Source organism: Rhinolophus sinicus, linkage group LG03 (assembly GCF_036562045.2).
Source record: "Rhinolophus sinicus isolate RSC01 linkage group LG03, ASM3656204v1, whole genome shotgun sequence".
NCBI lineage: Eukaryota > Metazoa > Chordata > Mammalia > Chiroptera > Rhinolophidae > Rhinolophus > Rhinolophus sinicus.
Window position 1 is genome coordinate 109,528,568 of NC_133753.1, and position 12,204 is coordinate 109,540,771.

General features: G+C 38.2%; 1 pseudogene; it reads left to right on the forward strand.

Annotated features, from left to right (window-relative positions):
* The first annotated feature begins 10,323 nt into the window (after window positions 1–10,323).
* LOC109439346 (cytochrome c oxidase subunit 7C, mitochondrial) lies at window positions 10,324–10,533 on the forward strand (annotated as a pseudogene).
* The last annotated feature ends 1,671 nt before the right edge of the window (window positions 10,534–12,204 follow it).

Here is a 12,204-nt window from a genome sequence, read left to right on the forward strand (position 1 = left end):
GAAATGAGCCTCCACATGTTCTGTATCAGCAGAGGTGCACTGCCACCTTGTGGTCACATCCGTAACGACTGAACGCACTGGTTAAATGTTCTCTTACCCTGTGCCTCTGAGACTCAGACACCTAAGTAAAGGCAGCAATAGGTAAAACAAATTAGGTCTTAAATCAGAGATTAAGTAAGAATGTAGATGTCAAGGTTTATATCACTGCACACTACTGAGTCATTATTAACATGTAGGAAACAGGCAGATGCTATTGGTATTTATCCAACGATGGCCTGGGTTTACATGTTTGAGATAGGATAGCACCATCATTCACTTTCTTAAAAAAAAATTACAAAACCTTCCTTTTCAACTAAATCTACCATCCTCATCTGTCTATTATGGAGAAAAACTCCTTCTGAAAGCAACACGTCAGTCGAAGATCAGAATAAGAGAGAATCATTCAATATTTCCACTGTCCATTATCTCAGACTCTGCCCCTCTCAGCTGGCCTTGCCTGTGACCTTGCTTTTCCCAGAGAACTGACAGTACCAACAGTCAAAATGAGGAATCTTCCCGCAGCTAGATGACTATGATAAAAGGTAAAAGAGCGAACTTTACTGTTAAAGGAGCAGGGGAATATGTTCCACAAGTTATTAGCACTTCAGCCATAGGAAACCATTTATCCATGGTTGGATCTGACAGGCTTGAAGACATCTATTCCAATGCTCTGTGTCTCACATGTTTCAAAGTACTGAAAGAGTACAGCTTCTGAGAAAACATCAAGCTGCAGATTCAGAAAGTGTAACCACATGTCAGTTTATTCTAGAGGTGGCTTCATTTTCTCATATGAACATGGATGGCATGTCCTAAAATTACAGAATCATATCCTCCGTGGAATTACTTCTAACACATAAGTCATCTCTCCTGGCATGTATTCCTGTTTCTCTGACCATTGCTGGCTCAGATGTCATTCTCAGTTACTTTTCTCCCAAACTCCACGACAGTGTACTTTTCCCCCAACATTGACAAAGTCCTCTCCAGTCCTCAGAGTACTCAGAATTAAATTTCCTGCTGAACAAGCTTTCTATACCACTTTAACTTCTTGGAATTTTCTGGTTACCTCTGCGAGCATAAATCTACAGAAGCTCAAATATTGCCTGTCAGCTAGGGTAGTTTTACAAATACAAACGGACACTAAAAAGGTGATCATGGGACATGGTCCCTGGGAAACCAAGACTATTTCCAGAAGTGGAAGCTCCTTTCCTGTGATTTGAACGCAGCGGTCCTCTGGAATTACAAAGAATAATTCTAACCTCTCTTCCACTTCTGACTTGACAATTTAAAGATACCAATGGATAATACTACCAACTCACTATATAAATATAAGTGTTACTATAAAATGTGTGTTTTTACATATGTAGAACATACTGATTTTGAGGAAATTCCATTCTCTTTCCCATTCCCTGTAAGACAGGCTTTCTCAAACCCTTCCCTGGGCAGTTTTCCCTCTTTTGGGAGACAGATACTCAAGTCAGTGTTTGCCCTTTTGAGGTACGCATACAGATCTGAATGTAATGACATAAATCTGATCACTCACATGAAAACCAGCAGATCATATTTTAACTATAGCAAAGACATAGCCATCCATTGGACAAAATTCCCTGCTCCGTGATGATTCCATAGAATATTTCTTAGCTAACTGTCAAAATTTTGGCCTAGAAAACCTTTACATAGCATCTCCATGTGCTGCTTTCTGCATGAGTCTTCCAATTCCAATTATCGTTTTTGCTGACAATGTGTGAGTTTTGCTCAATATACTCATATCGTGCCTTCAAGGAATGTCCATCTGGGATAATGAATATATTTGCTATTTCTAAGCAAGTCTTTAGAAACACATTTGGGTGTTGAGGATGGTCCCATCATCTTTGGCTTATTCCTACAGAGGCCAGATGGACTAGCTTCCTGGTAGAAATAAGTGTCTCAGCACGGACCATACTGCTGATATCTAAGTACCTAGACGTGCACTGAACAGTTTCTCTTTGCTCAGCAATATGACCCTGCTAGAAGGAAGCAGGAAAAGGAATATAAGAGGAAGTAAGGAAGTGCCGTATCTTTCTACTCTCAGCTCACATACTTCCTAATTGTTTCATATTTGCGTCTTAGTTTTAGTTTGTTTTCATAAATTAAGGTTGGACTAAAGGGTTTCTTGAAGTTGTAAAGCTATTTTTATTGAGGACTGGTTGTGTGCAACGTAGAGCTGTGTGAGAGTGGGGAGAACTGTCCTGCATCATGGAACCCCAAGCCCATTTTCACATCCACGTGCAACCTAGTGGGTCTGAGCTGTACCTGAGCAAATCTGGGGCTTCTTAACCTGCAAAACTATGGATGCTCAGGATAACTTCCTCTCTTAGTTTTCATTTCTCCTACAAGAGCACTGATGTATCAAAGAGAACCTAAGTCCCTAGTAAAATGGAATAAAATGGGATTTTAACACTGAGTGTAAAGGGCATCACAGATAGTGTGATCAGGGTGGCTCCGTGTGGGATGTCCTTCTGGAGACATATTTCTGATATGTGTATCTAGAACTTATCATTCAGATCTTGTAGGAGAAAAGAAAAATACTGTCCACAACTGGGAAAACCTAGGGGTAGTGGGTGAGCTTACTCAACTGCAAAGCAAAAAGAACTTTCTGAAACAACCTAATTTCCTCTTCCTTCTGGCATTTCTCCTTGTGAGGTTAGTTAGGAGATTCAAATTCCCAGCCAGGGATAGCTATTTAATTTTTTGAGATCAAATGCAAAGTGAAAATTTGGGGTCTCCTATTCAAAAAAGCAGGAGAAATTAAATAACGTTTTTAGTGGAACCACTTTTCTAAAGTGCTTTCATTCTTCATACAAATCCGTTCCATGGAAGTCTGAGGTTAATTTGTTTAAGGAATTTATTTTTTTCAATCATTTTAGGGTCACAGAAAAAGGAAAAAGAAGGTACAAACAATTCCAGGATTCCTCCTGCCCCACACACGAACTTCACTACAAGAGTGATATGTTTCTTACAACTGACAAAGAAATATTGACACATCATAATCACCCAAAGTCCATAGTTTACACTCTGGTTATTCGGGGTGGTGTATATTCTGTGGGTTTACGCAAATGTAATGACATTTAGCCATCATTATAGTATTCTAGAAACAAGATTCACCAACTCAAAAGTCCTCTGTGCTCTGCCTGCTCATCCCTCCCTGTCCCTTCAACCCTGACTACCCCTGGTTTTTTCACTGTCTCCATAGTTTTGCCTTTTTCACAGTGTCATATAGTTGGAATTATACAATGTATAGCCTTTTCAGGATGGTTCTTTTCACTTAGTAATATGTTTTCTCCCTGTCTTTCCATGGCTTGATAGGTCATTTATTTTTAGCATGGAATAGTATGCCATTGTCTTTATGTACCACCATTTATTTATCCATTCACATATTGAACGACATCTTTGTTGCCTCCAAGTTTAACAGTTATGAATAAACCTGTAATAAACATCTGTGGAAAGGATTATGTGTGAACACAACTTTTCAGCTCCTTTAGGTAAATACCCAGGAATTCCATTACTGGATCATATGGTAAGACTGTGTTTAGTTTTGTAAGAAACTGCCAAACTGCATTATTGAATTGTCCATCTATGCACTTTCATTTTGTATTAATTTACAGACAAAGTTTACTGCACCCTTTTCTGCATGTCAGAGTCCCAGAGAGGGAAAACACGCACAGGCACAACAGGTGACCCTGACAACTGCTTCACTCTCACACTCCCTCCTGTGACAGAGAACCTGAGCCTGCATGTGTCCCTGTCCCATGTCCTCCTGCCCCATGTATCTCCTCTGCTCACATTCATGTTCCAGCCGCTTATGGAACTTCCATTAAAAAACACAAATAAAAGATAAAATTATTAAGAATTCAAGACAGCAATCAACAGAGCATTGAACCAAGAGCAGTGTTTCTTCTGCAACTGCACAGGTCACATGCCCGGGAAGCTGCCCTGCTCCCAGCTGCACTGGACTCTGCCCATTTGTCCTCATCTTAATTTTCAGGGTCACAGTCCTTCCTATCAATGCCCTGACATTAACATAAAAGACAGAGTGTGTTGGTATTCAGTTTGCATCGTAGTTATTCCACATGCAACTTTAACTTTCAGGTTTGGTTGCCAAAAGTCTTAGTGCCTGGCTAAAATAGATAAAGGTTTTTTTAGGGTAGTTCTGGAAGCTATCTGCTGTCTTTCCCAAACTTTGAATAATGTTACAGAATCTTAACTAATAGATTCACTCAAAATGCAAGGAAGAACAATGGATTAGAATGAAAATTACCATGAGCTCCTCCATGCAAGTGCTATTTAGAAGTGGCCTAAGGTGAACCCTTGTACATTGCTGGTGGAAAAGTGAAATGGTGCAGCTTCTATGGATAACAGTATGAAAGTTACCCCAAAATATTAAGATTAGAGCTCCCATATGACCCAGCTATACATATTCTGGTTATCTACCTGGAAAATTTGAAAACGCTTATTTGTCATGATGTATGTGTTCCTATGATCATTTCAGCATTATTCACAATAGCCAAGACATGGAAACAACCTAATGTCCTTCGATAGATGACTGGATAAAGTAGATGTGGTACATACATACAATGGAATACTACTCAGCCGCGAGAAAAGATGAAATATTGCCATTTGCAAAAACATCGATGGATCTTAAGAGTATCATGCTAAAGGAAATAAGTTAGAAGGAAAAGGACAAGAACCACATGACTTCACACACTCATATGTGGGATATTAAACATAAAGCAACAAATTAACAAACAAACTCATAGACACAGAGAACACTGTGGTGGTTACCAGAAGGGAAAGAGTTTAGGGGAGATTGAAGAGGGTAGAGGGGGTCAAATACATAGTGATGGAAGGAGACTAGACTTTTGGTGGTGAGCACACAATGCAATATACATGTGATGTATTATAGAATTGTACATCTGAAACTCGTATAATGTTATTAACCCAATAAACATATTTTTTTTAAAAAGCCCAAAATGGATAATTCTGGTACTGATATAAGTAAACACATTGTACGAATTTATCAATAGAATTCATTCAAGTTAGATGATTCTAAGGAGTCTTCTGTATCAGGTAGCTCAGGGTTTAAGATCTCATGTCACCCCGGCTTCACTAATTTAGTTGTAATGTAAGTTCAGGCAACTCACTCATGCTCTATACTCCTTAACTCACTCATGTGTAAAACAACAGAGTTTATATTTACAGTGTTGTATCAGTAATGAAATAGAATATATATATTCTAGAGAGAAAGGGGGGGAAGGGAGTGCATTATCCTCAATACAATTATTTTTATTATATTTGTTATTTCCAGAAATGAATCCATTTAATACAAACTTAAAATAAAAATTACCACGTTCTCTTCCCTTTACTTGAAAGTAGAACCATCTGCAGTTAACTGAAGAACTGAGTCATCTCTTTCTATTTCTTGACCACCATGTATTTCACTAAGACTTTTCCAGCAGAATAATTTACATGTCATTTATCAGCTACCAACAAGGTATCTGTTTTAACAGGATGTTGTATATTGACGTCTTTATCGTTGTTTTAATGGTTCCATATTAGACCTTCTTACCTGCCAAGTTATTACTGGAAAGAAAAAGGGCAAAAAAAAAGTGAAGTAGTCCAGAAGAGTCTTATTTTAGGAGGGAAAACAATACTGAAACAAAAATTTGAAAACCCGCAGGTGTTTAAGGGCTCCTGGGGGGCAAATGCCTGTCCCATGGAAGGGGTGGGACTGCAGGCCCAGCTGCAGTTTTGCTACAGGCTTCAGATCACTCTGCATCCACGGCACAGAGGTAGGTGGTTGAATCCTCTAGTTGGGAGGTCATGATGTGCAGGGTAGTGTACAATTTCTTAAAATTCAATGTGGAGCCTAACCTTCCATTCCACTTTGGTGCTGAAGTCGTGAAAAATAGACTGATGAGGCCACCTCCAGGATTCTGTCAGAACCACTGCACATAGGTCACAGCGATAGAAAAATTGCACCGAGAGTAGAGTTGGTTCCTTCCTGGAGGTTCAGGGATGAAGGATTCTGCTCCACCTTCAATCCTCTCACCCCTGTTTGGAAAGAGCACAATAAACACTAATGATGTCATTGGGCAGGGGTGATGCAGTTTCCAAACCTATAAATACCCTAAGAAATACCCATGAGGATGAAGGAGCATCTAGGAGCTCTGATGGGCCCACATCCTTACCTTCCTCCCACTGCTAGCTGTGCATCACTCCCCAATTTCCCATGTGGGACAGCCCCAGCTCACAGCAAACCTGGACCCACGGAAGCCCCAGCAGAGCTCCCCAGTGTCTCTTCATGACGCTTTGCCCAGTTGCTGTGGTGCCTTTGCCCCTGCTCAGGAGTGTGTAGAGTCCTAGACCAGGAAAATGTTGTCTAACAGTCAATATGTTCCGCCAGACTCACTGAGCATAATCCACATCTGAGCTCCATCATTCACTGAACAGGAAACTCCACCCACATTGGCTCAGTCAGATGGCACTGTCATCTCTTCAAAATTGTGAGTGCAAACATTGCAGGAGGGTAAGAGGCAATATTTCCGATGTATGAAGATACTTATATAGGTTTTTATTTTTAAAAAATACTTTAGGTAAGAGAAATCTGTTGAATAGTGTGTGAGGAAGTGTGTATGATGTTTCTAAAAGAATCAGTGTCTCAGAGGGTAACCCACAAGCTTGAAGAATCTTAAGAGAGTGACTCCAACTTCCGAAATTGCATAGTTTGACAGAGAATTTGACAATTCGGTTATATGAAAATTCTGATTAACGAAAACTATCTGACAACATCAATTGTGTACTGTAGAAATAAATATATTTTCATGAAATCAGGAGAGTTCTATAAACCAAGACATACAACCACAATCTGAACAGAAAATGATTCCAACAAAATTTGGGTGGTGAAAAATAAAATATGTGTGTAATATCCACTCTGATTTAATTTTCACCTCCCTCTGGCCCTTGTCGAACCCTTGGGAATCCTGCTGACCCACATAGCTCTTTCTAATCTGACTGCACTGTGCTAGTCAAATTACATATTGTCCTCTCCCTTTCCTTTTACCTTTTGTCTGCCTATTTCCTCTGTCTTCTTCTCCTCTCTTTATTCTTGTTCCTTCTACTTTAGGGAGATTTATGAAAAGGTAAAATAGCTGTAGTATTGTCATAATTTCTAGGTCAGTGGGTTTGGGGAATTTTAGTCATAACAATTACAAAATTAAAAACAAGTTATGGAGATGTTTTCAGTTGAGCTTCCACATTGACAATGACCCGTAACATTCTAACCCCTGTACCTCTGCTCAGAGAATCATCCTCACAATGGGTTTATGGAGTGTGGACTCCAGCTTTCTGAAGTTTACATAGAGTGGCAGAGCTGAAAATCCGACGTGAACATTACACCAACAGTGTTACCCGACTCCTCATCTTTGCTGTCCATAATTTATTGGCTCGCATGTTCACTGTTCTCCTCCCTTAACTGTTCAACAACTCTGAGACCACCAGAAAAATTCATTTCTTGTAAAGCCTACAGTAATGCCTAGTGGGCTGAAACCATCAATAAAGTCCACTTCAGACAGACTAACTCAGCTGTCACACTACCCCAGCCCCAATTACTCCATGTTTCCTGATGAAGGAAATGCAGGCGGTCAGAAAACAAAGTAACTACCGAGATTGAATGGGGATTACAAATGAACCAAATCCTACTTTTAAAATGTCATTTCATGAAAACTATTATCTTGAAATAATTTGAGAAATCTCATCTTGTGCTGTTTATCTGATTTTTTTACCTTAGTTCAAAATAAATCCATGAACATTTATTGAAGTTTTAGTGTAAATGGGGCAATTTACTAGATCTTAAGAATATATAAAAGATGATAACATACTAATGTACAGTACTCTGGGGAAGATGAAAATATATATAACTGTAATACAGTTAAAGAGTAGGACCCTAAGAGGAATGAAAACTAAAAGCCATATGATCCCAGAGGAAGAAAACTTACGTATCTGTGGAGTAGTTGAATAAAATCTTATGAAGAAGATGTCATTTTCCACTGCCTCCCTTTATTGATGAGAAGGAGAGGATGTGAATAAACCTCTATAATGCCTTATGATTTTTTATTAATTGTACAATAGGAGGAATTCATGAATATATGAATTATTAAAAGTATTATGACATTACATAGAGACTAAAATACCCTTTAAATACCAACCTCAATTCTCATTCTTCCATCACTTATTACCCTCATTCTTTCTTCATCTTCATTACTTTGAATTGATGTTTCCAGGTTTTTTACTATAGATTTAAATCAACAGAAAACATGTAATATTTTATTTATACATTATTATAATACCTAGGTAGAGACAGAGTATTCCATTCTGTAACTAGTTTTATAAAATCAGTAATAAATTTGTAGGTCTTGTTATGTTAACACACACAGGTCCTCTGCAATATTATATCCCATATTATAGATATAATACCATTTATACAGCCCTTTCCAAATTGACAAACAATTAGGATATGCATTTATTTTGTCTGTGAAATATAACACTACAAAAACATTTTTCCCCCTTCTTCCACCTCCTCCCCCGCCCCACTCCGGTTCAAGCCATTGTGTAGGACACAGCTCACTGGTCAATGTGGGAATCAAACCAGCAACCTTGGGTTAGGAGCATGGCACTCCAACCACCTGAGCCACTGGGCCCGCCTCTATGAAAACATTTTAAAAATTAATCTTTACTCACATGTGCACATGTTTGCCTAGGAGCAGAGACTAGAAGAAGTGAAGGAATATCTTGAGGCTACAAATGAAAGTCACTCCAGGCAGAGGGAAAATTGGAACAAAGGCTCTAAGGAAGAAGGCAATGAATTCCTCTTCTCATTATTGTGTTAGATGGTTTTCTATTTTATTCTTCTAAATGAGCATTGGAATTGTAGTTTTTGAGCTCATTTGAATTTACTGTCAAATGAATTTACTCATTTGAATATAGCTGGAATGTAATTTGCTATAACAAGTACTGAGGTCATTCTAAAGACAGTAAATCAACAAGACAAAAAGTATCCCCAATGAGAAGGAGTAGTATATACAAGGAGGGAAATGGTATAAAATAACACACACACATAATTTCTGGATACTTGCCTAAGAAAAGAAAGACTCTACATTTTCTAAATCAGCAGAGAGAAAAAATTTATAAATGCAGCAGAAGACAGATGAAAAAAGAAAAGAAAAAATAAAAGCATGTGAAGCAAAACAAAATATTAGAAATGAGCCCAAATATATCATGAATCAAAACATATATAAAAAGAGACTATTTGATGGAATCAAAATTTACAAAATTGCTACATATGGCTTAAGAGACAAAACTGAAGAACACAACCAAGAAGGCTGTGCACATAAGATGGGCGTCTTCCTGCTGCCCTCCCTCACGTGCTTATCCCACCATACCCACCAAAGTGATATTAATATCCCAAAGGAAGGACAATTCTGCTGAAGGACAGACCAAGAGAACTCCACGGGAACATCAAAAGTGAACTAAGTTAACTCCTACCTAGGTGAGATCTAAGAAAAAAGAAAAAAGACAGAGGTTTACAAAATTAATATTCAGATAAAAAAGACAACAAGGGAAAAAAAAGGAACACTTGCAGAGAGGAAACACCAGGAGGAAATTCAGATTCACAGGAAAGCGGGAAACTAAAATTAGCAAATCTGTATCTTGATATAGCAGAGAATAAAAAAGCCAAGTGTTGATAACAGCTCTTATATTGTTATCAGTGGTCCCTCAACCTTAATTCTTTTACAATAAGGAATCTTTTATGGACTACTTATAAAACACATTTCTAAATCCCCTAAAAACTGATTAAGAGAAAGTAGAACATGCCCCTCATCAAAATAACATATAATTATTCTGTGCACAAGTAATTAGTGGAAAGTTAATAAAGTTAGGCTTTACCTGTCATATTTATAAACTGCACATTTATTTACTAGGAGGGTTGTTTTTAATATCTTATTGTATAAAACATACCACAAAAAGAAGTTTTGATCAAACTAAACAGCTTCTGCACAGCAAAAGAAACCATCAACAAAACAAGGAGGCACCCAACCTAATGGGAGAAGTTATTTGCAAAAAACACCTCTGATGAGGGGATAATATCCAAACTATATAAGGAACTCATACAACTCAACAACAAAAGAACAAACAATCCAGTTTAAAAATGGGCAGAAGCATTTCCTACTTTTTTGGTCTCTGTGCCTTTCACAGGCCTCCCAACAACCCTATGTTGGGACAGGGCATCCGGGGGTTCACAACCTCTTTGGTCTGGAGAAGCCACTATGAGGAGGGCCCAGGGAAGAATGCGCCATTTTCAGTGGGAAACAAGTGGTGATTATCATGATGATTCTGTCCTTTCTGGATCTGGATTTGCCACATGTTTTCTTTATCGCAAGACACCAGCTGCTTAAGAAATAAGGATATTTTACTGCATGAAAAAGATATGAAGAGGAGCATTTTAAGAGATGCACTCACCTTGAAAAATGGATCAAACCCTTGAACTCAACATACTAGATATGTCTGTAAATAAACTAATGGCCTGAATCTTAAATCCCCCTATCTGAAATACAAAATGTGACCATTGAGAAACCAAAACCAAACAACACAAATGGGCAGAAGATCTAACAGACACTTAATCCCAAGAAGAGCTACAAATAGCCAACAGATATATGAAAAATGCACAACTTCCCTAGCTATTAGAGAAATGGAAATCAAAACCACAATGAGACACTACCTCACACCTATTAGAATGCCTATTGTCAACAAGACAAGTAATAACAAGTGTTGGAGAGGCTGTGGAGAAAAAGGAACCCTCATACACTGCTGGTGGGAATGTAAATTGGCACAGCCACTATGGAAAACAGTATGGAGGGTCCTCAAAAAATTAGGAACGGAATTACCATTTGATCCAGCGATCCCTCTTCTGATTATCTACCCACAAAATCTGTAAACATTTATTGGTAAAGATATATGTACCTTGTGTTCATTGCAGTAATGTTCATGTTAGCCAAGTCATGGGGAAAAAAACCAAAGTGTCCTTTAATAGATGATTTGATAAAGAAGATTGGTACATATATACAATGGAATATCACTGAGCCATAAGAATAAAGATGAAATACTGCCATTTGTGACAACATGGAAGGAACTTGAGATGGAAGTTTGGAAGGAACTTGAGATTATCATGCTAAGCCGAATAAGTCAGATAAAAAATGTCAAGAACCATATGACTTCACTCATATGTGGGATATAAAATTGAAAGCAACAAAAGAACAAAACAAAAAAACAAACAAAAACTCATAAACACCGACAACAGTTTAGCAGTTACCAGAGGATAAGTAGGAGAGGGTAGGAGAACAGGGTAAAGAGGTCAATATATGGTGATGGAAAGAGAACTGATCCTGGGTGGTGAACACTTAATTCTATATATAGGTGACGTTCTATAGATTTGTACACTTAAAACCTATATAATATTACTAACCAATGTCGTACCCACATATTTAATAAAAATTTTTTAAAAATAAATTAGGAGTCAAACCTATAATATAAAATATATTCAAAATTTTAACAATTAATTATTTTTATATACATTTTCTAGTGCATTATTTCCTAGCAAAAGTGTTCCTTTGTGTTAGCTACCCCTTGCAAATATTGTGTATGCATGTCTAATTATCCTAACAACTCTATTAATGTGATAAAAGATTGGAAATGTGTAGGAAAGGTATTGTGTATTTGATATTAAATAACGAAATCCACTAGAGTGGATCAAACAGTCAGACACACTCAGCAGCCAGGCTCTAGTTCTGCTCAGAGTTTGTGCTCAGCTCCCCCTGCAGTTTGTGTCACTGTGTCACTCAGAGCACAGTAGTAGATAGCCGAATCTGACTCCTGGACTGGGGCTTTCTCCAAGTGGAAGGAATTTGGTTCTTTGTGGTAGGTGGCTTCAAAACCTTTGTTGCGTTCCTTCTCACCATCCGTCATGGCTTTCAGGAGGAGCTGTGGACCTTCTCCGGGATACTGAACATACCAGAAGAGAGTGGGGTACCCTGAGGTTTCATAGGAGCAGGTCACATTCAGGGAACTCCCTTCTGA